At 35.5% G+C, this 26,469-nt stretch overlaps 1 protein-coding gene and 1 pseudogene across 1 annotated transcript in view; one reads left to right on the top strand and one right to left on the bottom strand.

Moving 5' to 3' along the window:
• Positions 1-26,469, top strand: part of RIMS2 (regulating synaptic membrane exocytosis 2) — a 613,799-nt gene that overhangs the window by 293,251 nt on the left and 294,079 nt on the right.
• Positions 12,815-13,616, bottom strand: LOC100153699 (annotated as a pseudogene).

The following is a 26,469-nucleotide window of genomic DNA, read 5'->3' as shown; positions in this document are numbered from 1 at the left end:
AAATACTGGATTTAATATAGCCAGGTTTTTGCATATTTGGTTATTTTTTCATTCTTTTATCCTTAGAAACTCTTTACTCATCCCCAGATCAGTTAACTATTTAGCTATATATTTTCTTGTGTTTTTATTATTTATTTTTTTAACCTTTAACTTTTTTAATCTTTCTGTAATTTATTTTTATGTTTGCCAGAATATACCTGATAGGTATCTAACATACCCATGTACCAACAACACATTCTCCCCCCAAAATACACACACACACAGTTTTCTGACACTATTTGATTAATAATCAATTTCTTCTTTGTAAGAAACAATAGGACTCAATAAGGAATTCAAGAAAGCAGCTAGATACGAAATTAATATAGAATCATTTTTTTACTATACCAAAATAATTAGTTAGAAAATTTAAATGAAAGGCTGTTCCCATTTTGATCTAAAAGCAGAATATGTGATTTTAAAATAACAAGTACTCAAAGGGATGGTTAGAGTTTAGCTCATTATAGCATCTTAACAAAAGAATAATACATTTTCAGGGAGTTTTTGTTGTGGCTTAGCAATTACGAACCCAACTAGTATCCATGAGGATGCAGGTTCGATCCCTGGCCTTGCTCATTGGGTTAAGGGTCCTGAGGTGCTATGAGCTGTAGTGTAGGTTGCAGATGCGGCTCCAATCTAGCATTGCTGTGGTTGTGGTTGTAGGCCAGCAGCTACAGCTCCCATTTGGCCCCTAGCCTGGAACTTCCATATGCTGTGGGTCAGGCCCTAAAGATATACCAAAAAAAAAAAAAAAAAATTTAGAGAGGTGGCAAAACAAAGGCAAGAAACTTCTTGTGTTTCTAGGGCTGCAAATTGTGGGAAGGGAAATTTATGGGGGGACTAATGGAAGGTAAGGGCTAGCTAGTAAAGTGTGTTATGCACGCTCCTCTGGAACCATCTCTGGACTGACAAAGAGTAATTAACTTTTGTCCTTTCTGTTAGAGAGGGCACCAGGGACATGTTTACAAATTTATATTCTGCTTTTAAGCAACTATAGGGAGGGCAGGGAGCTTTCCTTGCATTTGGTTCTTCTCAGTTGCCTTCAGCTTGAAATAATCCTTATTCCAAATTTGGCATGTTGAAACAAATAAATGATAGAGACATAGAAAGCACTACAAACCAAGGGGGAAGAGATAAATTGTTGAACAAATTGGCTTGGGAAAAATGAATATACAGTGAAAACAATCAAACTAGAGCCTCATTTTATACAAGTTGCATTTAAATGATAAATAATAAGAAAAGTGTGTTGATTAAAATTGAACGATTATAAAGAGAAACTGCAGATCTTAATTTTATCATAGATCATATAGAAAATTTATTTCCCTGTGGCTGTACTTCCTAAGTATATTTAATAATCTTTAGTTTGGTCATATTCCATATTTGCCTGAATGTATCATACTACGTAACAAAGATAGTTTTGTTATATAAAGCGGTTTGGTTTAGATTCTGTTGTGTACATGTGTTATTCTTTGCTAAATCGATGCCTTTACTTTTACCGCATAAAGACATAAAAAACAAAACAAATGTAACAGTCCAGTGTTTGAAAGCTTTTTATATGTGGTATTCTTCTAAGGGCTTATACTTATATCAGAATTTTGAAGTAGGTACTTATAAAAATCTCACATAAATAAAAAGCTATAAATGAATTGGATTAAAGTCCTATGTAATACTATTTAAATATGGAAAGAAATCATATTTATCCATATTTATCTATCCATCATTCACATCTGTATTTTCCCCTTACTTGGACTTCTAGTAGATAGATAGTCCTCCTTCTCATCTAATAATTTGTTACACAATATGGTTTTCTACCAACATGTGCTTCCAGGGGGCAATCATAATTTAATTCAGCTTTGGCCAAAGAACTCCAAATAACCTTTTCCTATTTGATATTACCCTCAATGTGAGGAGAAGTTTTAGCTGTTGAGAAACTGGAATAATATGGAAAAGAAATTAAATTGTATCAGGTCTTGATTTTTCATCATTAGAGTAACATTTTTGATTGTCTGTAGGAAAAATGTCGATCTAATTTGAAAATAAGCTTCTTTTAAAGATATCTAACATTGTGATTTATATTCATCCTTGATAGTTAACTAATGTTTGAAAATTTTTCCTACCAGTTAAAGAAATTTTGTTAGTGGTATTTTTCCCTATAATGTTTGTATGTGGATACATCATTCTCATGAGGATCAACCAGCTTTTAAAAGATAGTCATCCCTTTGCTTTATTATCCCCTGGGCTAAATAACTCCAAAGAATGTGTTTTACAACTGAGACGTCTTTCTCATTGTCCTTACTTTTCTGTCCATTTTCATTCTTGTGCACAGTCTTTCTAAAATGTGGAAAGCAAATTTGGATTTAGTAATCTAAAGCATTAGCCAGCACTGCACAGTTAGCAGCAGGCAACATTGTCATTGCAGAAGGATTCTTTGCAGGCCCTTGTAGGTCATATTATAACTTCTGCTACATAGCAGGATCTTTCCTCATCTTTAAATAATAAAAATTCCTTTGATAATCCACGACAAGCTTAGAGTTTACTTATTTTTTTTCCTCTGCTGTCCTGTTGGTTAGTCTTGTTATTGTTTAATCTCAGCTTTATTAGTGCTTTGGTGACGTTACCTTTCTCTTACTCATTGTCACTTTGGATAGATCTCAGTATTTTAATATGCAGAATTTTACCCAAATTTAGAGTGGATGTCATCTCACTCACTATGTTCTTTAAATGATCCTGGTAGTTACAATTTATGAGTGATTGAACCATTATTTGTGTAACAGTAACAGGGAGGTTTTATGGAAAGCTGACAAGTTTTGGAATCAAAGAGGAACTCAAGTCCTGGCTGTGTTATTCACGAACTACCTGATCGTGTTCTATGTACTTGACCACTCTATTTCCTGGGCTATAAATATAATGATATGTTCATTGTTTGGCAATTGTAGGGATATCTATCTGTATATCTATCTATCTACCTATCTATCTATCATCAGTAGTTATTTTATATATATATATATATATATATATACACACACACACACATATATATGTAGGCATTAAAAACATTTTTAGATTATTTACTTAATGTTCTGTGATAGTCAAATATAGTTGAGATTTCTATAAGACAACTTTCCAGAGTTTCAAATGAAAGTATAATTATGGTTAAATGGATTGTGGTCATTTGTGTTTGCTTCTCTTCTTTGAGGATCTGCCTTATGTTGAATGAGGTTTGTATTTCCAGGCTGAGAAGAATATAATTTTTAACTTGTTGAGATACAATTTGGAGATGTAATCCAATGTCTCACTAAATACTACATACATACTCCTTTTACTGTCAAATTTTTAGAGTATTATATTTTTTAGAGCCAATTATTTGCAGAGAGTTGGAGTGGATCTAATGGAAAATGTAGAGAAAATGAGTTAAATATTCTTTCTATCCTCAAGAAATTGGCAGTCTAAAATAACTCACAATATAAGCCCATTGTACCATGGGTACTATAGAACTTTAGAAGAGAGAAGCATTGGTCATCTCCACTGATTTTATATGATTTGTTTGTTTCGTTAACACTTGTCTCTCAACTCAGTATGATACAGTTTGCTTTTCACAGGGCTATATTGATTGCTTCCTTGTATTTTGCATTGGATTAGAAAACTGCATACTTTTTTGTCTTTGCACTATGGAGGGAGATAAGTCTTAGATTGCTGATGTCATAGTATCACTGCATTTAAGTGTTGCGCATTTCTCCCAAAGTTTATGTTTTCATAAACTTTAAAAAGTACTATTGACTTTCCAAATTTGTTTATGCTTTCTCTATTAAATAATCTAGAGCATATTTCGCAGTCTTTCCACTGTTGACATCTGGGGCTGGATAATTGTTTTGTGTGATTATCTTATGTATTATAAGGTGTTCAGCAGCAACCTTGGCCTTTACCTACTTGATGCCAGCAGCATTCCCACTCTCAGTTGTTACAACTCAAAATATCTCCTGATGTTGCCAAATACTCCTTTTGGAGCAAAGACCCCATTGCTAACCCCAACCCTTCATCCTTAGCTCCTCCTTTTATTTTCCTTCCCTCAGCATTTTCAGAACCAATTGAGAGTCATAATTTGTATTTTAAAAATAGGGGGACTAGAATAGGATAGAATAGAAAATAACAAACTAAACGGCACAGAGTGAAGGCAATTGATCTGTAAGATGCTGTGTTTGTGTTGCATGTGTACTCTATAGGCTTATAATGTAAAATATAATTCTTACTGTGGATCATGGCCAAAGATGTTTTAAAGCTATTCCCTTAATGTTAGGATTTTGTGACTCACTTGATACTAGTTTTCCTGCTTCCCTCATCTCCTCTACATGGCCTACTGGAGAAAGATCTAAAGATGATGTTCTATGGCTAATTGATGTATTGTAGACACCATACACTTTCGTATTCGTTATACTTTAACCTTAATATTATAATGTAACATTAACATTTGAAATTACATAGTTATGTTGTCAACCATTTATCCAGTTGCAGAAAAGATATTCAGTTTGATCTGTTTAAGCATGAAGATTAATCACGGAGAGTTAGTTTCCCTTGTCTCCAGGCTGTTTGATTGTTTCAGGTCTCTTGTTTCCTCTGTAAAATCTTGAGACTGGGATAGTAAATGCAGGAATACATGCGTATGGCAGTCTGCTAAGCTATAAATTGTGAAATGTTTGATGTAATTATCAGACTCTTTAAAGTGTCACATCTGCTTCCTTTGACTTATTTTTGGAAAAGAATGTATGTAGATATGAAGATGGGGCAATTTGGAGAACAGACCAGAAGAGGAAGAAGAAATGATAGACTGCAAACCTCCAGATAGAAGCATGGGTCTTAAAATATTAAAGACAAATCCCAAAAGATATTAGCTTAGGTGTCGGTATCAATAGTGAAATGTATTCTCATTTCATTTTGCAGTTTTTAAGTAATTAATTTACCGTATGCATTTATAAAGAAAGTAGAATATTGAAATGATAGATAGTATACATTAGAAATTTGAAAAATGTTGATTTATGGTATTTGATAGTAATTAAATATGTAAGGAATTCTGAACCATGTAGACTAAAATTTTTTTAGAATAAATTGTAATGGAAAATTAAAAAATCTTCAGTTAGCTATTTTATTGCTAAGACTTTCACAAGTAAAATGTTTTAGATTTATTACTCTCTTGTATATTCACTTATTGTATTGGTAAAATAATTTTATGCTAAATAATTCAAATTTTAACATGAGTCTTAGCGCTTCATCTTGATTTTAAAAAATCCAATCACATTAAAGTTACATGTATTTAATTAATTATTCTGTTCATTATACAACATTATGAAATTATTTCATGTCTCTTCTTAAAATAGTATACTTTTTATGAGATGATAAATCAAGTTGCAAATACAGATTATGAAGCTTATTTCAGACTTGAAATTATATGTAAGCAGATTAAGCAGTTAAACTAACTCATAGTTAATTTGTAAAGTGCAAAGCCAGAAGGTAGATTTGTAAATGGGAAGAAAGGAGAGTTTTTGTTTCTTGACAAATTGAAGCATATTAAATGTTTAAGATGATAATTCCTTCTAATTGCAAAAATATTTTCTTGTTAATTATGGATGAAACATTATGTTAAGCATTTGCCTAAAGATGATTTTAATGGAAAACTTAGTACCCAAGGAAAAACCAAGAGAAAAATCATATAAGTTTCAGTTTGGGGGGATGTTTGAGAGGATGCTTAGCTAGTTGAATGAAAAATTAAAAGTAGAATTAAATGATAGACTATTGTTGAGTTAGTTTGGAAAATGTTAGCTTTTAACTTATAATGAAGCCCCTATTAAATTGAATTAGAATATAGCAGATGATGCCTAGATATTGCTATTTTGTACAGCTTTAAAAATTTAATGATAGCAATGGATATAAAACTACAAATCTTTGTGAAGAGCATATAGCTATTAATTGGTTAGAGGCATATCAGAGCAAATACCCTAATGATGTTGTAAATGCTGTACAGGCCAATTATATTTGACTTAAAAAAAGCATTGAAATAGCAGAAAAGTTTGGTCTCAGACTCTTCAATATTTTGAGAAGTATATAGCTGATTCATTCATTCTTTATTTCACTTTACTAAAATATGTTAAATGTCAGTAATCTATAGTACTAGAGTATGAAATGAAAAAAAGCATTTCCTGTCACCCTAGAATTGCAGCTCTGTGGAACAGGAATAAGAACTTGTGTTGCAGCTTTGACTGCATTTATGCTAGCTGACTCATCTAAGAAAATTGTACATCCGATGGGCTTTTGATTTTGTTAGCTTGTTCTTGAAGCTGTCTGTCTGTTTTCCTTTCCAAGATGTATCCATGAGAAGGGCTTCTTGAGGAAATATTTGGGGTATAGGGAGGTGATCTCCCTAATACTGCTTATTTTCCTCTTTTTGTAGGGCTTAGCTTGCTTAATAACTCTTTCAGGAGCAAAAAAAAGTGAGCCTGACACAGTTAGCATGGAATCCTACAGTATGAGAATGATGTTTATTCTGTCAGCACAGGATCTAATGCAATATAAGTGAAGGTTTCATTTCATAGGAATCTAAGGTGCTCCTGATACTTATTTTTTGTCCCAATCTTGAAGTGTATAATTATTATCTTAATTCATATAATGGATTGTTGAATAAAATAGTGACATCTATGAAAATTGTGAACTTTATTGAATGATCAAGATAAGAACAAGTTAGACTATATGTGAGATGAAGGACATCAAAAAAAAAAAAAAAGAAAAGAAAAGAAAACTAAAAGAGAATAAAAGGATGTTAGGAGTTCCCATCGTGGCTCAGGGGTTAACGAATCCAACTAGTACTCATGAGGATATGGGTTCAATCCCCGGCCTTGCTCAATGCATGAAGGGTCTGTGTTGCCAGGGGCTGTGATGTAGGTCGCAGATGCAGCTTGGATCCCACATTGCTGTGGTTGTGGTGTAGGCTGGCAGCTGTATCTCCGATTTGACCCCTAGCCTAGAAACCTCCATATGCCATGGGTGCATCCCTAAAATGATAGAAAAAAAAAAAAAAGGATTTTAAAATTCTGGGTTTAGAGTAAATGAGTATGAGTATGAATGGAATATGTTGTAGTCTCTTCAAACCAAATGCATTTTAGGTATGCTTATGTTTTACAAAATAGTACACAGATACAGAAGTGTGTGTATGTGAATGTATGAATGTATACACAGTGTGGACAGAGTCAGCAGTTCAATGGAGTTTAAAATTTTTTCTAAGAGATGATTGTAGAACTACTTTATTTCAGCATATCCTACATGTTGGGAATCTTTTTAATTTTTTTTATTAAAGTATAGATGATTTACAATATTCCTTCAATTTCTGCTGTACAAAAAAGTGACCCAATCATACATAATATACATTCTTTTTTTTCATGCTATCTTCTGTTATATTCTAACCCAAGAGATTGGATGTAGTTCCCCGTGCTATACAGTAGGATTCCATTGCTTATCCATTCTAAATGTAATGGTTTGCATCTACCATCTCCAAACTTCCTGTCCATCCCACTCCCTCTCCCCTCTGCCCTGGCAAATGGTCATATATCCATACATGTTGGGAAATTTTTAAAGAAAAAATTTATTTTCCATGGGGCCATTGACCTTTGCTTTGTAATTAAGGATATCTTGGTTTTGATAACCCTAGAATTTGGGCTTCATATTCTATTCTTGAGATAATATAAAGGGCAACATTTCAAATTTTACTGAAAAAACAGGAAATATGTGTTTCTAATTTTAACCTTTATGTATTTTCCCAAAGAAATAATTTTATAAGTAACAATAAGTGATAACTTTTTTATTTATTAGATTCAGCAAATTTAAGGAGCCAGTTATAGCGCCTAAGCTAGGTCTTAGATCTTGTGGTGTAAAAGACATATGCCTGTTTTAATCTGTGAAAAATTTTTAAATTTCATTTACATTTTTGGATAATAATTTCTTTGGTTAGAAATTTCTTGGTTAACAGAGTTCTATCCTCTCTCTTAGCACTTTATACATGTCATTGCATTTTTTTCCATGATAAGAGTCTTACTACCTTCCTATGGGCTGCTCCTGTGTCTGCATAGCAAGAGATTTGGACAGAAGTTGTTCTCAGATATCTTCAGTTTTTAAGGCTTTCACCCTTTGCTAATCAATCTGTGTAATGTTGGGGACACATTGAGAGTAGAGCTGGTTTTCACATCACTTGCATTTTACTTGCTACTAGAATCTCTGGGGATTTATCCTGAACATGGTATAACTTCCTAGTCAGTCTGATATTTGTGGAGAATTTATCAGGCTTTTTTTTCCTGTAGGTCTCTCATTTACAAAGTTTCTCTATCAAATTCTGGCTGGTCTGCCATTCACCCTATTTAGGACTGCAGTCTTAAGAGCCAGAGCTGCTGGCTTTCTCTCATAGTTTCCTATTCTTTTAGCTGATAGAGCCATCATCCCACCCCAAGTCAAGTAGCAAAGCTCCTGTTACAGAGCTGCTGGTTTTCTGAGCCAGCCTTGTACTGCTAAAACTAGTGATCCTTCATGTGTGTGCTATACCAGAAGGGGCTTGTGGGACCAACCTCAGCTAAGAAGGTAACAGACTTCTGTTGCTATTATCTGAAACTCCAGCATCTTTCTCATTTTTTTATGTGCTTTTGTTTGATTTCCACAGCCATGCATTCTTGTTTTTGACAATTTCATCCAAGCTTCTACTTGGTGTTTTGTGAAGAGAACTAGTTGATACTTCAAGGCACTAAACCAGAAATCCCTCCTTTATCATTATTTTGTGAGTCTGGAATTCAGGCAGGGTTCAGCTGTGTAATTTTCTTCTCCATTGGTTGTTATGTGGAATATAGTCAAAAATACTGAAATAATTTAGTAGCTAGACTTATTTTGTTGACCATTTTGTAATGTATAAAAAATATTGAATCACTATTTCAAGTCAGTTATACTTCCATAAAATATAAAATGAAACAAAATGGGAATATAATGTGTTGAATAAAAATAAAGATGCGTCATCTTGCATCCTCATTTTTTATTTAATCTTTGTCAGTTGGAGAGGATATTTTCAGGGGCTTCCAGTTGACCCATATGGCAGTACTTAATCCCACAGCCCAAGGAATATTAGTCCTTCCAAAAGACAGATTTGTCCCCTTGGGGACTACTGTAATTACCTCTGTTGCAGCTCAGTAATTTGAAGCTGGTGTAGATCTTCAGGGATGACTTAATTGAGGCAGGGGTCAGGAGAGCTCCATGTGGGTTCTCTGGGGAAGGAGCATAACTTCTTGAGTAAAGGACTCAGCTATGAGTAGTGAGTATGCAATACCTGTGGCAGCTTGAGGGGTGAGTGTGGTTCTGTTGGTTCATATGGGTGGTCTACAACTCCATCCACTAAGATTTTGTTCTCAGTATTTTCCCTTTATTTCTATAAGAAGGATGTAACAATTTTAAGCATCCTGTACTCATATTCCCTTTTAAAACTGAGGCAAGCTTTTCTAGAAGCTTCCTCTGTGTACTTTTTCATGTGTTTTTGGTCATAATGGTTATTCATGCCAGTTCCTAACTAATCACTGGCACTGGAGTTAAATAACCAATACGGGCTTAGAGTTTACAGTTCTAAAGGGATAGAAAGTGATTGCTAGGTAGAGAACCAGTTGTGCCTGCCAAAATAAGATATTCTTTGTAAGGGTTATAAGACTGCATAACGGGAAGAAGTTCAGATGTCCAAAAATAATGTACTGGAGCTGAGTTGTTCCAACTTGTGAGAACTAATTGTGTGGATCTTTTCCCAGCTCCACATTCAATGATACAGTGTTGGTAGGTCAAAACTGGCTTGAGTGAAGGTAGTTGCACTATGGAACTAGACAAATGTTATAAAACAGGGCCTGTTTTCCCCCTAGAAAACAGGTTGTTAAAAATTCACTGAAGTCTATTTGAAGTTGATAATTATGAAGACTTTGGTAACAAGGAAAATTATCCAGGCTATAATGTAAACTTAATTTAGAAGCTGAATTGAAAGTTACATCTATGTTAAAATGACATGCATATAAAACCAGAAAGAAATAAGGATAAAGTGGAAGTAGTGGTAGCAGTTTATAAAACAAACAAAAAAAATAATGTGGTTTCATTAGTATGGCTATAATATTTATGCAATAAAAATGAAAAAAGGAAACTATTAAGTTGCCTTACTATATTCCATTTGTAGTGATTATTCCCCACACCCTATGTACTCTCAGAGTACATATCAAAAAATACTGTGAATATAATCTTATGCATTAAATAGGTCATACTTAATGCCAAAAATATGTTAAAAAATCCTTTATTTACTTTATAACAACATTCATTTCCCTATAACATTTTCCTCACAACTCCACCAAATTTACTAAGGTATTGATTTTTTCATGCTTTCATGCCTTATGCTTCATCTTTCTTTGTATTTGCATTAAAATTCAAATAAATTTAAATTATCATTAACTATTTTCTTTTGATATGTCTGGCTTAACCATATCATATAACTTTCCAAAATCTTTTACAAGTTGGCAATAAGCATTTTACATATGTAGCAGTTCTTTCAGGAAGTTCTAAGACTAACATTTTTATGAAAGTTAATAGAGCAATAGTTTATTCCTTGAGAAAACTTTTGACAGGCTACTTAAGTGATTACTATTTCCAATAGGTACAAAACATTTTAAAAAATGTTGATGTCAAGGAGTTCCCATCGTGGCTCAGTGGAAACAAATCTGACTATTATCCATGAGGTTGCAGGTTTGATCCCTGGCCTCACTCAGTGGGTTAAGGATCTGGCATTGCCAGTGAGCAGTGATGTAGGTCACATACTTAGCTTGGATCCCGCGTTGCTATGACTGTGGTGTAGGCCGGCAGCTGTAGCTCTGATTTGACCCCTAGCCTGGAAACCTTCATATGCTGTGGGTGTGCCCCTAAAAAGACAATAAAAAAGTCGAAATAAAAATATAGCAAGCAGTCACATGCAGTGGCACTCTGCACAAAAGAGGGATATCATTATAGTGTAAAATGGCCATTAGCTCAAAATAAAATTTTTAAAATAAAACTTTTCATCTCCAAAAGGTCAATAATAATAACGAACTAAGATCCCTGATTCAAATATCTACTTGCAAATATTATGTAAAACAAGAAGAGCGTCTTCAGGGATGCTGAATAAAAATTTTCCCTTTTCTGCTTACTTATTAAAAAATGAATGCATCTGTGATGTTGACACTACCAAATTGCTATATTAGAATACATTTATTTGTAGAGAAAATGTGTACCATCTTTAAATAAGACAACTTTAATTTTGAATTACAGGCCAGGCAGGTGTATTTAAACGTGGGTGGCATGTTTTGACCAATGGTTAATTTCTATCTCATAATTGAAAGTGTTGACCATTTATTTTGACAGATTTATTTGAAGCGATAAATAAAAGTAAACTAAATGCAAACTAAATAGTCTTCACTTTATTTTGAGACAACTGCAGTTGTTTTTGTGATCCAATTATACTTAAATAAGTATTCTGAAAATTTCTTGTCATTGAAGTTTGCTTTATTTTACAGTCACCCTTTTGCTGAATTGGCTCAGAAATTGTAGTTTTCAGATGTCGTCCACTGTGCATTCACTCCATCTCCCTCTCTGTACTCTTTTTCTCTGTGTCTTTCTGGTTTCCTGTTCTCCATTTCTCTTCCACTTCTGCTTCTCTGTTGCCTGTCCCTGCTTTGTGCATTTGACATTTTTGTGTGGTACCTTTTGTCAAGATTTACTGTTTCAGGTATGCTAGTGAATTGTGTGTGCTGTTATATGTTTCTAATGCTAGAAAATTAGAAGGGCCGTGTAGATACTTTTTGTTTAATGGTAGGCTACCTTGAGAGCTACAATGAAGAGGAAAATATATTATATAATCAAATGCCCATTCCCTTCCAACCCTTCCCATACAAATTTCCTTTTGATAGACTTTATATGAAATTAAGGTTATTTTTAAGTGTGAATATCCCTATGATGCAAGATATGTCATATCAGCTAGATTACCTCACACCACTTTAAATATATTAAGTAGCAGTAATCAGAAGTACATAATGACTCCTAAGCAGCAGTTGACACAATCAGTATGTCTTGAAATCCTTTCTTTAGTGGATTCCGGGATATTACTTTCTTCCTGGTTTTCCTCCTAGTGCACTGACCAGTTATTCTCAATTTCCTTGGCTGACTTTTCCTCATCACATTCTAATTGTGAGAATATTCCTTGGCTTAATCTGCAATCTCTTCTTTTTCCTAGAAACATATGCCCTCAGTAGTTTCATCCAGTTTATATATTATACATATATTGATGACTTCCATATGGATGATTCCAAACCTAACTGTGCCAGGAACTCCGGTGAAGTAGGGGGAAATTCCAATGAAGTAGGGGGAAAAAGAACTTTTGGTTAAACTAACTGCATGGTTAAATTTACTTAGATGACTTTTCCCCTGGATTTTACCTGGGAGTGGCCTTTTAAGTTTTTTTATTTAAAAGAGGGAAAGTTTGACACTTTTATACTGATGTCACCAAGTTAATATTAATAGTTCTTGGGATCTCAGGAGATTCATATTCTTTTTTTTTTTTTTTTTTTTGTCTTTTGTCTTTTAGGGCCGCACCCTCAGCATATGGAGTTCCCAGGCTAGGGGTAGAATCGGAGCTGTAGCCACTGACCTACACCACAGCCACAGCAATGTGGGATCCAAGTCGCATCTGCTACCCACGCAACAGCTCACGGCAATGCTGGATCCTTAATCCACTGAGTGAGGCCAGGGATTGAACTCGCATCCTCATGGATGCTGTCAGGTTCGTTAACTACTGAGCCACGACGGAAACTCCTGGTATTCTTAATAGCTGATAACAACATAGGCTAGAGCTCCTGCTAAGCCAGCCTCACGTTTCTCTAGTTTGTTCTCTGTATCAATTTGTGTAACAATCTCATTCAGGTTGGTTTCCAATACCATTCCTTCCTTCACCATTTCTACATGAATACTGTGAACCTTATCTACATAGAAAATTAAATCCAATTCACACACATTTTCAAAACACTTGTCTAATGCTTCTACAAATACTTGAATTAGATCTAAGATGTCAAGTTCACTTTCTGAAGAATCCACACAGAAAACAAAATGTAATGTTGCATGATGTCTATAAATCTGTTCGTTGTTAGATCCTCCAATCAGTAATCCTCCTAGGAAATTACAAACATTTTCATTTCTCTTAGATACTAAGTGGAATGTCTCTGATGATTTGTTGTTGTGTATCTTCACTGTAGGACTGGTGGAACTTGGAGAGCTGTGGCTTCCCTGGTTAGTAAAGATGAGGCTCACCTTGATCATGGCTAAGCTGGGCCCACTTGTGGGAGCTGGGGGCCAGGGCAGGGTTGGGCTCTAGAGCCGTGCGGAATCTCTGGGATCTCACTGTCAATCCTTCCCCACCCAACCCCTAGAGGGGTTTGTTTTTGTTTTTTTTTTAAAGGGGTAAGACAGTATATCTCTGTTCTCACAAGAATAATTTGTTGATGCTAGAGAGAGAGAGAGAGCACAATTGTTTGAGCCTTATCCTTAAGTAGTGAAAGAAGATGGGATTTAGTGCATTAGTAGGTGGGATGAGTTGCTAAAGGGGCAGGAACAGTTTATTTATAATAATAGGAAGGAAGGCAGAAAATATGAAAATAGATGTATTTAGGTTGGTAATTGTTGGTTCCAAAAGTGTGGAACGTTTCATCTAATTTTTTTTTTTTTCCTGGAAGTGGAAAAGGTAGCAAGACTATTACTGAGAATCAGGATGAGGGAATGAGATCAAAGTTCTGTGGATAGAGAGAATGTGAAATTCTTATCCAGGAGGATGGTGGTGATAATGAACTAAGGAAACGTAGCATGGTTACCTAAAAGCAATAAAAACTGACCTGAAATTAGTGGTTAGAAATTTTGATGGACAATAGTCAGTGTGGTTTTACAGTTTTCCCTAGATACATGTATTTCTTACATAGGATTTGCAGCTCCCAAGGCATGTGTCTGGAGAGAGAGTCAGGAGGAAACCAGGCTGTCCTTTTAAACCTAGGCTCAGAAGACAGAAGTGTAACTTCCACCACATTCTGTTGGTCCTAGAATTCAAGGTTCAAGGGGAGAGCATATAGACAGTGTCCTCTCAATAGAGCAGTAGTGTCACTGTCACAATGTAAGAACATGAGGGATGGGATATGTAATGGTGTTGCCACTCTTGGAAGAAAACATTCCACCCTAGTGACTGTCTCAATTTCTGGCACAGAGTAAGCACTCAGTAAGGGTTATTGTTATTATTGAATAAAACCTCTGAAATGAGGCTTTGATTCTATATAAAACCTTAGGGTGGCGTGGTATCATAGGTTATAAAGTATAGGTATTCAGTCAGTCTTTTATTCACTAATCACACTGTATTAGAAGGGAAAGGATCTTTGCAAAAATTGATGTGTTTTGTAAAATGATTGGCTTTGGGTCATAATCCAGTTAATGCCCAAAGTGGATTTGATTCTTATCTTCTGATTAATAATTCTCTTTGAGTACTCCCAGGAATAAAGTATAGTATTTCATCAGATCAACATTTTCCTCACACTTCTGTCATCTCTGAAACTAGGACAGAATTGGCAGCATTTTATTTTTTTTCTCTTGGTAATTCATAAAGCAATTAATGTCTCACATTTGTTGAAATTAGTTATGTGAATTGATAGTAAAGATCAACAATTCCCAAGCATTTTAACAGTATGATACATAATTCATATTCAGGTCATAATCTTTTCCTGCTGATAATGGGCAATTTATAATTTCTTTTTCTTTTTTTTCCTCTCTCTTTTTTTATTACTCAAATGAATTTATCACATCTGTAGTTGTATAATGATCATAACAATCCAATTTCACAGGATTTCCATCCATAACCCAAGCATATCCCCCCACCCCCCAAACTGTCTCCTCCAGAGACTGTAAGTTTTTCAATGTCTGTGAGTCAGCATCTGTTCTGCAAAGAAGTTCAGTCTGTCCTTTTTTCAGATTCCACATGTCAGTGAAAGCATTTGTTGTTGATGTCTCATTGTATGGCTGACTTCACTTAGCATGATAATTTCTAGGTCCATCCATGTTGCTAAAAATGGAGGTGTTTCATTCATTTTAATGGCTGAGTAATATTCCCTTGTGTATATGTACCACATCTTCTTGATCCACTCCTCTGTCGATGGACATTTAGGTTGTTTCCAAGTCTTGGCTATTGCAACTGGTGCTGCAACGAACATCGGAGTACACATGTCTTTGCCAGTCTTGGTTTTCTCTGGATAGATGCCCAGGAGTGGGATTGCTGGATCAAATGGTAGTTCTATGTCTAGTTTTCTGAGGAATCTCCATACTGCTTTCCACAGTGGTTGCACCAATTGACAATCCCACCAACAGTGTACTAGGGTTCCTTTTTCTCCACACCCTTTCCGTCACTTATTGTTAATAGACTTTTGGATGATGGCCATTCTGGCTGGTGTAAGGTGGTACCTCATAGTGGTTTTGATTTGCATTTCTCTAATAATGAGCGATGTTGAACATTTTTTCATGTGTTTTTTGGCCATCTGTACGTCTTCTTTGGAGAGTGTCTGTTTAGATCTTCTGCCCATTTTTGGATGGGTTTTTTTTTTTTTTTTTTTTTTTTTTTTTTTGGTATGAAGCTGCAGAAGTTGTTTATAAATTTTGGAGATTAATCCTTTGTCAGTTGATTCACTTGCAAAGATTTTCTCCCATTCTGTGGGCTGTCTTTTCGTTTTGTTTAGGGTTTCCTTTGCTGTGCAGAAACTTTTAAGTTCGATTAGGTCCCATTTGTTTAGTTTTGTTTTTATTGTCAGTACTCTAAGAGGTGGATCTGAGAAGATGTCGTTTATGTCAGAGAGTGTTTGGCCTATGTTTTCCTCTAAGCGTTTTATAGTGTCTGGTCTTATATCTAAGTCTTTAATCCATTTTGAGTTTATAATTTCTTTTTTCAGGCATTATCGTTGTAGCTCAGCAGAAACAAATCTGACTAGCGTCTATTAAGACGCAGGTTTGATCCCTGGCCTCACTCAGTGGGTTAAGGATCCAGCTTTGCTGTGAGCTGTAGTGTAGGTCACACATGCGGCTTGGATCTGAGGTTGCTGTGGCTGTGGTATAGGCCAGTGGCTACAGCTCCAATTAGACCCCTAGCCTGGGAATTTCCATATGCTGTGGGTGTGGCCCTAAAAAAGAGAAAAAAAAGAAAGAAAAAGAAAAAAATAATAATTGCTTTTTTCAGCTTTACTTCTTTCCTTTTCATTTAAGACATTAAATGAGATTTACATTAATGTAAATACAAGGTTGAAAAATTATTCTGATTTTTAAATTTATTCTATTTTAAAGTTTAGTTTGTAAACTATGTTTTTTATCAGTCATGGCATTACTCGTGGCACCCTTTATACCTGTGTTACAACATTGTGATTGAGAGCTACTGATGCAGGTCATGAAACAACATCCAATTACAGGATTAGGAAAAGGTTACTTGTTAATATTCTACTGCCTGCCAAACATATTATATATGTTCCTATTAGCAGCAGTATTTTGATGTATTCTCTTTTCTATGCCAGGATTATACCTGTTGTTTTCCTCTAAGAAAGTAAAATCATTCAGTAAGTAAAATCTTAACTCATCTTTCAAGATACAGTTTAAATATCACTTCTATAGTGAAGCATTTCTTAAGTTTTAAAACCTCTCTCCTTTCTGAACAATCAACATTTTTTCCATGAAATGCCGTAATTTTTTCATCCTAAGAAGCAAATTGTCTACATTGTAATATTTTGAAAATATAAATTCTTTTTAAAATTCTAAATATTCTTTTTGCTGTCAAGTGATTGTCATTGTTTAGTGGCATCATTTTTTTCCTTTCTAGTGATGTATAAAATAATTGCAGAATTCCATTGTAGCCCAGTGGTTAAGAACCTGACTAGGATCCATGAGGATGCAGGTTCAATCCCTGACCTTGCTCAGTGGGTTAAGGATCTGGTGTTGCCCTGAGCTGTGGTGTAGGTAGTGCTAGATAGTTTGTTCCAGAATGATAAATTGCAGTTTTCTCGGTCCCTGCTCTGCCATAACAAAATATTGAAATGGTGGGTGTTTTACAAATTTATTAAAATGAAAGTGCATTTTCAGAGAAAGGGCACAAGAGTGCACAGGGCTCATGTGCATGGGTGTGCAGGCAAAAGAGGGCCCACCTTGCTTTACAATTGTTTTTATATCCCCATGCTGTGGACCTGAGTGGGGACCCAATTTCTCCTGCCCCAACCCCCTGGGCCTTGCGTAAGGGCTGAGTGTTGTTTGATTTCTGTATGGGGCGTATCTGATCTTCTGACTGGTTTCCAGCAAGATACCTTATTTGCATGGGGAACAGATTATATAGAGGCGGGGTGAGGAATGGGTGGTATTCTTTCCCAAGTAGGGAGTGAGCAGCCCAGGCTGCTCAAGGTGGGCGAAGGGGCATTACGGTGACACATGGCAGAGGCTTTTGGGTTTAATCTCCTTGAAGGGGACTTGAAGCCTTTAACAGGGAATGGACCATGTCTTGGATCCTGTGTTGCTGTGGCTGTGGCTGTGGCCAGCAGCTGCAGCTCCATTTTGACTCCCATCCTGGGAAGTTCCATATGCCCTAGGTGTGGACATAATAATAATAATAATAATAATAATAATAATTGTATATGCTATAGTTGATAGTAACTTAGCTCTAATGAAACAGTATAGCCTGGGTATATATTACTTTAAGGCTTGCTGTTTTATATTTTACCTGTCTACCTTTCTAGAATATAAGTTTCCCGAGGTCTCTTTACATCCACAAATCCTAAAACAATTTCACAGTGTGTGATCATTAATATGAGTTCTAATGTGTATAATATACACAATGATCAATTACATGTTATTAAAGAAGAATACATTGGTAATACCAAAGGAGCAGGATTTTTTTTAAAAAAAGCTAATCATGGAGAATTCTCTATCTTCGTATTTCAAATATTGCCTTTTAGCTAGACTTGGTTTTGTTTTGGAGCTTGAGTCTTGACTGAAGCGCATCTTGCCCTTTAGATCTACTGACTTTTATGGTTTGGTCTCTATCTTTAAAATCTGCTTTCAGAGCTGGCAGTGCATTAGGAGCAAATTATCACAAACTCAGTGGCTTGAAACAACACACATTCACCACCCTATAATTTTTGTTGTTTAGGAGTCTCAGCATGGTTTCACTGGGTGCTCAGTTTAGGTTCTCGAAGCTGCAGTCAGGTTGTTAGCTAGGCTTTGTTCCTAGAGGCTTGATGGGGGAAGAATCTAACCTCAAATTCAATGAGATTGTTGGCAGAATTCATTTCTCTGTGACTAGATGGTACCTGAAGTTCCTAGGCAGTGCCCTCAGTTCCTAAAGATTGCCTGCTCGTTCTTGCCACATGGGCTTCATCATGACTGCTTACTTCATGGAGTTGGCAGAGGGCATCTTAGAGCAAGTTGACTAGCTAGACAATCCTATTAATGATATCCTGAGAGTGATGTCCCATCACTTTGCCCTCCCACCACCTTAATTAGGAGCTAGTCACAGATCCTTCACAAAGGCATGAACACTATGCTGTGATGACTATGAGTATTACCTTAGAATCAGTTCAGCCACTTCCCAACAGTTGTCTCTGAAGCTACTCCATGGAACATAGTTTGAAAACCATTGCCTTAGATAATATTCTCTATGTATAACTTTTTGTTTTTTAAACTTGAGGCTTTTAGTCTTCCTTAATACTGAACATTTTTCTTGAAGGACTTAAGCCTTATCATCAGTTTTAAAGACTATCTTAGGAAAAATGACCCTTCAGGAAGGTTTCAGCATTATATATCAAAATAGAGTTCCTTGACACTTGTCCTGTGAGAAAGGTTAGCTTTCCAATTAAGTTTGTGGAAACTGTATGTTACATAATTCTTGGAAAGAAGCATATTTCATTACCATAGGAAAATTTTGCATTCAGGAAATCTATTTAATTACATTTAATCCAGAATTTTCAAAGCTTATTTTGCTAGGTGATTTGTATATCATTTAAGCATATTAACATTTTGCAGTACCAGTTTTTCCTCTTGGGAAATGCTGACACATATAACCTGAGGAGCTGAGGAAGAAAGTAAAATACCAAGAAAAGAAATGAGAGGAAAAATAAAAGGGTCATAGATGAATTTCCTCTGTCTATTTAGAATGAAAATTATGATCAATTTATTTTAATAATGATGAAGATGGCTATGATACCATCCACCTTGGGATGGCTCTATAATTTACCAAGCACTCTCATGACCATTATCTTACTTGAACCTTTAAACAGCCTGTGAGATATCACAATTAATCTCTTTTTATGCAGATGAGTAAATGAGGCCTAATGTATCATGTGACTTGCTCAATTCATAAAATTAATAAGGAGTGGAGCCAGTACTTTAACATAGTTTTTGTGGCTCCAGCTGTAAAACTTTATGTTGCAGCAACGTGTTGTGATTTTATAAACATGATTAAGTTAAAATAAAGATGTCAAAAAATACCTTTGTAGAGTATGTGATTTAAATAAAAATACTTATTAACCTAAAATAATGAAAAACTGTGACATAAAACAGTTATTTGGAGTTCCTGTTGTGGCTCAGTGGAAATGAATCCTACTGGGAACCATGAGGTTGCGGGTTCGATCCCTGGCCTCACTCAGTGGGTTGAGGATCCAGCATTGCCATAAGCTGTGGTGTAGGTCACAGCCATGGTTGGGATCCTGCATTGCTGTGGTTCTGGTGTAGGCCAACAGCAACAGCTCTGATTAGATCCCTAGCCTGGGAACCTCCATATGCCTCGGGTGAGGCCTTAAAAGAGACAAAAGACAAAAAAAAAAAAAAAAAAAAAAAAAAACCCCAAAAACCCAGCACTTAATAAACCTTTGCATTCACTTAATGACTGGAGGGAAAATATTATAAATAGAATATCTGAACTTTTTTCCCTCTATGCATCTAACACACAACACAAACACATGTACCACTGAGTTTGTTTATATTTTGTAGTAGAGATAAGTGAAGGAGAAAATCTTAGCTTAAGGTTTGAATCTTTTGATTATTTTTAACTAGGTTTTATGTTTACTTTTTCTTTTTTGGTCCTTTTAGGGATGCATTTGCAGCAAATGGAGATTCCCAGGCTAGAGGTCTAATCGGTGCTGCCGGCCTACGCCACAGCCACAGCAACGCAGGATCCTTAACCCACTGAGCAAGGCCAGGGATTGAACCCACAACCTCATGGTTCCTAGTCAGATTCGTTTCTGCTGCGCCACGATGGGAACTCCCTTTTTTTTCTTCTTTTAAATGTGTTTAATTTGAACTAATAGAATCAGTGAATATCAGAATTCTGTAGGATTTAGTGGGTTTTTTTTTGGTGGGGGAGATCTCTTTTAGGGCTGCACCTGAGGCACATGGAAGTTCCTCAGGCCAAGTGTCGAATTGGAGGACTCACCACAATGCTGGATCCTTAACTCACTGAGTGAGGCCAGGGATTGAACCCGTGTTTTTACTGGTACTTGTCAGGTTCGTTACCACTGAGCCACGAGGGGCACTCCCAGAGTTAGTGTGCTTTTCATGTAACTTTCTTTCTTTTCTTTTCTTTTTTTTTTTTTTTTTTTTTTTTTTGTCTTTTTGCCTTTCCTAGGGCCACTCCCATGGCATTGGAGTTCCCAGGCTAGGGGTCGAATCGGAGCTGTAACCACCAGCCTACACCAGAGCCACAGCGATGCGGGATCTGAGCCACATCTGTGACCTACACCACAGCTCACGGCAACGCCGGATCCCTAACCCACTGAGCAAGGCCAGGGATCGAACCCGTAACCTCATTGTTCCTAGTTGGATTCATTAACCACTGCGCCACGACGGGAACTCCTTCATGTAACTTTCTTGAAGCACCAGTTTTTCTCTATGTCATGCAGACAAGCAATATGCCAACTTTTCTTTGAGCACTTCTAGTGATGAGATTATCAATACCCATGAAAGCGCAACACATTATTTTTCCTTTTTAATTTTGAAATAATTATATATTGGCAAGAGGTTGCAAAGATAGTACAGAGAGATCCCATGCGCCCTTCAAGTAGGTCCCCCCAATAGTTACGTCTTATATACCTGTAGTTCAACATCAACACCAGGAAACTGACATTGAAACAATATTTGTATGGTTTTATCACGTAGATTCACATAATCCCCACTATTATAAAAATATAAAGCTACTATACCATCACAGAGACCTTCCTTTTGCTACATCTTTATGGTAACATCTTCCTACTCCGCCCATCCCTAACCTCTGCCAACCGCTAATTTATTCTCCACTTCTTTAATGTTATCATTTAGAGAATATTATATAAAGGGAATTGTATAGTATATGGTATTTTGTGATTTTTTAAAAAAAATTCAGCATATCACCCTTCGGGTCCATCTATGTTGTAGATATCAGTAGTTTTTTCCTTTTTATTACTGAGTAGTATTCCATGATATGTATACACACGGTTTGTTTAGCCATTTGCATATTAAAGGACATTTGGCTTATTTCTACTTTTTGGCTATTAGAAATAAAGAAATTTCTCGGGAGTTCCCATTATGGCTCAGTGGTTAACGAACCTGACTAGCATCCATGAGGACGTGGGTTTGCTCCCTGGCCTCACTCAGTGGGTTAAGGATCTGGCATTGCTGTGAGCTGTGGTGTAGGTCACAGACGCAGCTCAGATCCTGCATTGCTGTAACTCTGGCATAGGCTGGCGACTACAGCTCCGATTGGACCCCTAGCCTGGGAACCTCCATATGCCGTTGGGGTGGCCCTAAAAAAACAAAAAAAATTTCTCTTTACCTGAAAACATTGAGCTTTTTGCCATTAAGGTTAAGCTTAGATTTAATTGCAATTAAGGTTAAACTGCTAGTAAGCTAAAACTTAGCCTTAAGTTTTATTGTCTTTTATTTGAGCAAGTTCTCCTTTCTTGTTTTCTAAAAATTTTTTTATCATGATTTTTTTTTTTTGCATCAATGAATAAGATCATGTTATTTTTCTTTTTTAAGTTGTGGATACAATACTTATATTGTTTTTTTAATATTCCACCAGCCTTGCATTTTAGCAATAACTTCCATTTGGTTAGACTGTATAATTCTTTTTATATATGCTGAATTTTATTTGATAATATCCTGTTAAGAATTTGTGTGTCTATATTCATAAGGAATATTGGTCTCTACTTTTCTTGTTTGCCATATTCTTTTTTTCTGTTTGTTCCTTTTTTTATTTTCTGTTTTCTTTTTCTTGCCTTTCTCTAGGTCACTCGAACTCTTTTTTTGGATTACATTTTGATTCATCTTTAATGATTTGGAGTATATTTTTTTCTCTCCTTTTTTTTTTTTTTTTTTTTTCTGCACTTAAGGCATATGGAAGTCCCCAGGCTGGGGGTCAAATTGACCTGCAGCTACAAGCCAATACCAGATCTGAGACACATCTGCGACCTATGTGGCAGCTTGCAGCAATGCCGAATCCTTAACACATTGAGTAAGGTCCTCACAGAGACAGCATCAGGTTCTTAACCTACTGAGCCATAGCAGGAATTCCTTGAGTATATTTCTTTGCCAAGATTTTTTTTTTTTTTAAGAAGTTGCTCTGGGTTCTATGTTACACAATGTCCTACTGGTGTTGACATTTTACTAGTTAGAGTGAAATGTTGAAACCTTTCATACTTTTTTACCTTTCCCTGTTGATAGTGTAATTACCTTAAATATTTCTTCTGTGTATGTTGAAAGACACATCAGACAATGTATACTTTTTGCTTCAAACATCAGCATAATTTAGAAAACTAAAGAGGAGAAGAACAGTCTATTGTATTTTCCCATATTTTTATTTACCATGTTCTTTATTCCTTCTTAGAATTTCCAGGTTCATTCTTTTTCTTTTCTTTTTGTTTCCCTAAACAAAAACTCCAGAACTTCCTTAGCCATTCTTTTATAGTAAGTTTGTTGGTGACAAATTCTCTTAGTTTTCTTTTGTTTGAGAATGTCTTTATTTCTCATTCATTCCTGAAAGATAATTTTACCATATTTAGAATTCAGGGTTGACTTTTCTTTTATTTCAACAATTGAAAACTATTGTTCCCCCCCCCAAAAAAAAAGAAAACTATTGTTCCACTTCTTTTTTGGCCTCTGAAGTTTCTGATGAGAGATTTTATCACTGTCATTGGAATTGTTTTTCCTCTTTAGATAAGGTATTGTTTCTTTCTTGCTGCTGTCAAGATAGTTTGTCTTTAGGTTTTCGTTTAATTATGATATGTCTTGGCACAGATTTCTTTGCATATTTCTTATTTGGGGGCTTATGTAGTTTCTTGAATGAGTAGGCTTATATGTTTTGCAAATTTGAGAAATTTTTAGTCATTGTATCATCAAACAATTTTTAAGCCCCATCTTTCTCCTCTCCTGGAGCTATAATCACTTATGTCTTTTATTATAATCCCTCAAGTCCTTGAGGCTCTGTATATTTTATTTTGTAGTCTTTTTTATCTTTGTTTTTCAAATAGGGTAATTTCTATTGTGTTTTCAAGTTCATTGTTGTTCCTCCATCCTTTTCATTCATTTGTTGAAACCATCCATTTGCTTTTCAAATTCTAGTGATTTTTCAAAAAGTTCTAAAATTTCCATTTGGTTCTTTTTGTCTTCTATTTCTTGTTCTAGAACTGGAAATTCAGCAGTATATTTTTGGTACTACTATAGGAAGGATATTTTATTACCTTAGTTCTGCCCCTTGAAGCTACACAAAATAAGAATATTAAGTGATTGGTATTATTTTCTAAATACTGATAGTTCTAGGAGATTAGGACTATTTTTCTTATATGTTTTACATTGATTACCTTATTTAATTCTTACAGTAATACTAATACTTACTCATTTAAAAAATATTTACTGAGGGCCTAGCCTATTTGGTACATTTTTTTTTATCAGAGATTTTTGCTTTAGTTTCAAGCGGTTTAAGAGCTGATTTCTTATTTATTTATAGAGGGAAAAAACTACAAAACTGCATTTTTGTTAGTTTGCAGGTGTTGGGTGAGAAGAGAGGTTGCAAGCTGCTTCACATAAAGCAGCCAAGAATTTTCATTTATAGTCTGCATGTTATATTAATCCAGTTCGGAGAATTTATCAATGGTTTGTCATGAAATAATAGCATATTTTAAAAGGAGAGTAGTTTTCTGAGATAAAAATATGCCTAGTTTTTTGGGTAGCTGTAAAATCTTAATTATCTATTAGTGCCATGAAAAGGGTTGGGAAGCACTTCTCTAGTTCAGAAGTTGAAGAATCGGTTTTTTTTTCCCCTCTACAAATTGAGTTTTCTCTGTGTTAGCACAGCTTCATCATCCTTCACAAGTAAACTTCCCAAAAGAATTGTGTCTTCTGGTTCTCAAACTTGCGATCATAATCATCTGATGGGCTTGTTAAACCAGTTTGCTAGGCCTCACCCACATTGCTTCTAAGTCTAGGTGGTACCCAGAAATTTGCATTTTTAACAAGTACCCAGGTCATGTTGATTATGCTGTTTTAGGGATTTTGTGAACCATTCATCTACACAGTTTTTCTATTTTGTCATTTCCCTTTGACTATTTACTTTGGTCTGATTTTAATTTCATCATTCTCTCTAGAGTGATTTTTCCAATATCATTCCTTATATCCATATTACCAAATCAAATGTACACTTGTCAGTTCCTTATCCTCCCAGATGTGTAGAAATCATTATACAGTTGATTTCTCCTTCTGCTTAAGAAATTCTTTTTACTTCATCTGGAGACCTCCGGCTTCCTCTCTTCTTTTTTATCTCTCCATGCTCTCTCTGTTTTTCTGTCTCTCATCTCAAATCAAACTCTGCTAGAATTCAATCTGGATCTTCTTCATATCTTACTTTACCCTCTGTTCCTAAATGATCCAGTTAGATTCCTGTCTACATGCTAATAATTCCCAATTTATGTCTCCAGCTCAGACTTTCCTTCTAAGCTTTATTATAATTTAACCAATTGATTTCTTATATGCCCACTGGAGTAACTTATAGGTATTTGGAATAATATATCTAAAATCACTTACCGGGGAGTTCCTGTAGTGGCACAGTGGTTAATGAATCCGACTAGGAACCATGAGGTTGTGGGTTCAATCCCTGCCCTCGCTCAGTGGGTTAGGGATCTGGCGTTGTCGTGAGCTGTGGTGTAGGTCGCAGACGCAGCTTGGATCCTGCATTGCTGTGGCTGTGGCATAAGCTGGCGGCTGCAGCTCCGATTAAGCCCTTAGCCTGGGGACCTCCATGTACCGTGGGAAGCGGCCCTAGAAAAAAGGCAAAACACACACACACACACACACACACACACACACAAAATAAAATCAATTAACATGTTTACTAAATTCTAAAATGCATATTTCTGTCATTTTAATATCTATGAGTCTATGAATCTTATTGTCGATGACATCATCAATTCTGTGAAATAAAGTAATTCTTTTCTCTCCCTTTCTTAATGAAAAGTGCTCTTCCTCTCATATGAGGTCTTTCCTTCCATACACTCTTTAATGCCAGAAACCTGGGAGTGATTCTTAATGCTTTAGTCTTTCTTAACACTCTTATTTCTACCTCCAAAACATCTCTCAGGTCCATCTTTTCTTACCCTGTCTATTGCCATAATCACCTGTCCCGTGAATTACTGCAACTGTCTTTTAAATTATGGAGTCTTCCAGCCCAATCTATATTTTGTACTTATATTCATCTTTTTAAAAATGTAAGTCAGATAATCACCATCTTTCTTAAAATCCTTCAATGAATGAATTCTATTATCTTTAATATGGCATAAAAAGCCCTCTCTAAACTGGTGTATGTTGCCTCAACAGTCTTATTTAGCACTGTATTCTCCTTCATTCCTTTGGCTCAGACACACTGATATTCATCAATCTTTTTACAGTACCATCTTGTTACTTTTTCCTGGAATGCTCTTTCCTCTGCTTTCCGTCTGCCAAAATCATTTCCTGTCCTTTAGTTCACATAGTTCAGTTCTCATCTTACACATTACTTCTTTAGAGGAGTTTGCTGAACCCCAGATCTAAATTAGATGTTACTGTGCTCTTTCCTGATTTGTACTCTCCCGTGTGACACTGATGATCTATTTGTTGTTTTTATCTCCACTCTGTTCCATGTCTCATTGTTTTACCCCTTACTTTAGACTTAGCACAATACCTGGCAAATAGAAGGTGTTTAGTAAATATTTTTAAAATAAGTGATAGTATGACTAGAGCTTAAAAATATAATATGTACACATATAGACTAAACAATTCCTTTTTCAAAGGTAAGGCAAATAAGGCGCACATAAGTTT

This window comes from Sus scrofa, chromosome 4 (genome assembly GCF_000003025.6).
Source record: "Sus scrofa isolate TJ Tabasco breed Duroc chromosome 4, Sscrofa11.1, whole genome shotgun sequence".
NCBI lineage: Eukaryota > Metazoa > Chordata > Mammalia > Artiodactyla > Suidae > Sus > Sus scrofa.
The sequence above is the reverse complement of the archived record's forward strand: the minus strand, read 5'-3'. Positions and strand labels throughout refer to the sequence as shown.